Consider the following 2,940-nt stretch of genomic DNA (forward strand, 5'->3'; position numbering starts at 1 on the left):
TTGTCAGAACTGGTATAGGTTGGATTTGCAATGAGACAAATTAAACAACAACATGAAAGGGAGGTTCCCAAAAAACTTAAGCGGACCAGTAGGATCCGAGATTAACAATTGCCCACAGAACAGCTGATAATCTTTTAAATTATTTTATTCATTTTCATTTATAAAAAAATCATTATTTCAGTAATTCACACAACATATATGGTTAATAAAGCGTAAGCCCAGAACTCAAAGGAACATTAAAAACATTTCTGCAGACTCATTCATCCAAGCAAAAAATCACAGTCATACTCATACAAAAACACATTCATCTAAGTACCAACAACTAAGCAAAGAAAACACTCAGACTCTCATCAGTCAGACAGAAAAAAGCGCCGACGCGCGTTTCGGAAATGCCACAGTGGGGAACTCCTTCATCAGGGCGCCAGTCATTTAGTTTATTATGGCCATCCAGGTCCTTGAAGACTTTCAGAATGAATAGAAGAGATCCAATTTCAAAACTTTCTGGGCAAACAGTATCCTAGTGCAGCATATCTGTGGGCAAAAATCGAATAAATCAAAAAACCACATCCAAATAAATGAGGAAGCGGTCTTAGTTAATACATGGAGTCAAACAAAAAATTGCAGGAGAAAAACGTTCAGTCAACATGCAGCCAACATGACAACTTAACAATAAGAAAAAAGAGAAATCACTCTAAGAGTGAATCATAAAGAAAATGAATACAGTTAATGGTCGTAAGAGCATAACGAATCTTACGGTAAAGAATCTACTGGATACATCACAAAGCTAGTCACAAAAGCTATGAAAGATCTTGGTGCCGTACATACCAATAACAGAGGACTAGGCAGAGTCTAACTAGAGACCGATCGTCACAGTGGAAGATGTAGTTTGCAAACATAGGTGGGTCTCTGGGAACATATATAAATAACTCAACAACTAGAGGAAGAAGAGAAGGGGACAGAATAAATAAGTTTAACACATATATCCTCTGAAACAAATGAGTCAACATAGTTACATACATATCTTCAGAATGATAATAAAGATGTAGACATAATTCTTATGTTACATTATAGGACCATGAGAAGAGTATATATCACAGGACAGGTTAAGGCCAAGATAACTATTGCAAAACCACATCTATTCCGTTGTTACAGAAATATCCTAATTTTACTGGAGACCTGATTTAGTTGTCTCGAATCAACTGCTAACCTGGGTAGGAGGACGAGAGAAACCAGCGGTCCCGGTCTTGAAGAATCGAATTGCGAAGAAGTGTTGCACGTATGTAGCGATATCCTTAAAAAATACAATAAACATAATTTCTCATAGAGCTAAACTTTAAAAGAAAAGGAAATCCAAAAATGTTTTTTAGAAATATATATGGACAACCTAAACGTAATAGGCATAAGGAGCATAGTAGTGTCGAAGGGACTACCAATCCGAAAAAAGAAGAGGGGGGGGGGGCGGGCCCCTCGACGAGGCTCACACAAATGCAATTTAAAGTCTGGAGCCAGCAAGAGGTAACGTTTCTAGTATCAGCCATAAACCAAGAACAGGAAAATAACATCTTCCCAAATATTACGAAATCAGCTGATACATCACGGATACAAGAACCTAGATGGTAGGCACAATTGTTTACCTATAGTTTCTCTGTTGTTCGATTAGGAGTGTAACATGAACTCAGCTGCTTCGGTTCCTTTATGAAGCAGAACAGCATGCACGCATATTTAGAAAAACTTTTCCTAATGGAAGAGAGGAAAACGTCTTAGTGCCTTTCTGAAGTAGAACAGCATGCACGCATATTTAGAAAGACTTTTCCTAATGAGAGAAAGGAAAAAAGTCTTAGTGCAGTAGACCTAAAACGCTACAAACTGGGAAGATATTTTAGTGCACGGCCAGTCAATTAGGGATAAAAGAATCTGAAGGAACAGCAGGAAATAATTACCTATAATCTCTAACAAGTTCGAAATACGGTGTAGCATAAAATAGACCGCTTCAGTTGTTTAATTTAAAGAAACACAGGCTTCTTTTGAGACTTCCTAGGGAGAGATAAAAAAGGTGTCTTAACAAAACGGACAGGTAACGGGAAAATAGGCAGCCAAGAGGATATCTACTGCAACATAGGGACAGACTTACTTGGCATATGAAGAAATGAGGATCAAGAAATCGACCGCATAGAACAGGCTCCACGCCGAGATAGGAACGGCGAAGATAGCGTGCATGGAGGTATATACTCTATGTTCAATTAGGTTGATAGAGGGCACCTGCATCCGAGGGAATGTGGCGGGATAAACACTAGACCGTCAGCCAAAAGTCCAGATCACCAGGGTATCTAATAGGGGCCACCCTTTTGAAAGAAACTCTACTGCGACCTCAAGAAGCCGTGTGAGAGGCAAAGGTAATTGAAAGAGGACATTACATAAACGTCAAGCCAGCAAACCCGGGTATCTAGAAGGGGCCGTCCTTTTGAGAGAAACTCTACTCCGACCTAAAGGAAGCCATGTAGAAGGTAAAAGCAATAGAAAGAGGACATTTCATAGATGTCACAGAAAACAATATCGATAAAGAGCAGTAAAAATGCAAAAGGATGTAAAACGTAGAGAAATAAAAAAAGAGCAAAATGAGCCTAAAGAAGGAAAAAATATATTAATGTAAGGAAACGATTGCAGAACAATATCTCTGTCATATATGAACAAAAGAATAATGATCAAAAATCGCGCAATTAATGAATAGCATTCTCCCAGGGAATGGAATCATTCAATCCTGAGATGGCCGTCTCAAGGAGGAAAATCCAATAGACTTCCCTTTTGCCACGTAATGCATCCGAGTTCCCATCCCTGGGACAATGAATCCTCTCAAGTATGAGCCATCTGAGGTCGTCAATCTCGTGTCTGAGCTCCTTCCAATGTGCAACTAGGGGGGCTCCCAACCGGGAGTTTCTGATG

At 39.3% G+C, this 2,940-nt stretch overlaps 1 long non-coding RNA gene across 1 annotated transcript; it reads right to left on the reverse strand.

The window, feature by feature from the left end:
* Positions 1-461: 461 nt before the first annotated feature.
* On the reverse strand, positions 462-1,289 carry LOC147722588 (uncharacterized). Its single transcript, XR_015310037.1, has 3 exons — positions 1,208-1,289; positions 826-934; positions 462-531 (listed from the first exon to the last, which is right to left on the reverse strand). It is a non-coding gene; the product is annotated as an uncharacterized LOC147722588 (long non-coding RNA).
* Positions 1,290-2,940: the final 1,651 nt, after the last annotated feature.

This window comes from Lissotriton vulgaris, chromosome 4_1, assembly GCF_964263255.1.
Source record: "Lissotriton vulgaris chromosome 4_1, aLisVul1.2, whole genome shotgun sequence".
Taxonomy (NCBI): domain Eukaryota; kingdom Metazoa; phylum Chordata; class Amphibia; order Caudata; family Salamandridae; genus Lissotriton; species Lissotriton vulgaris.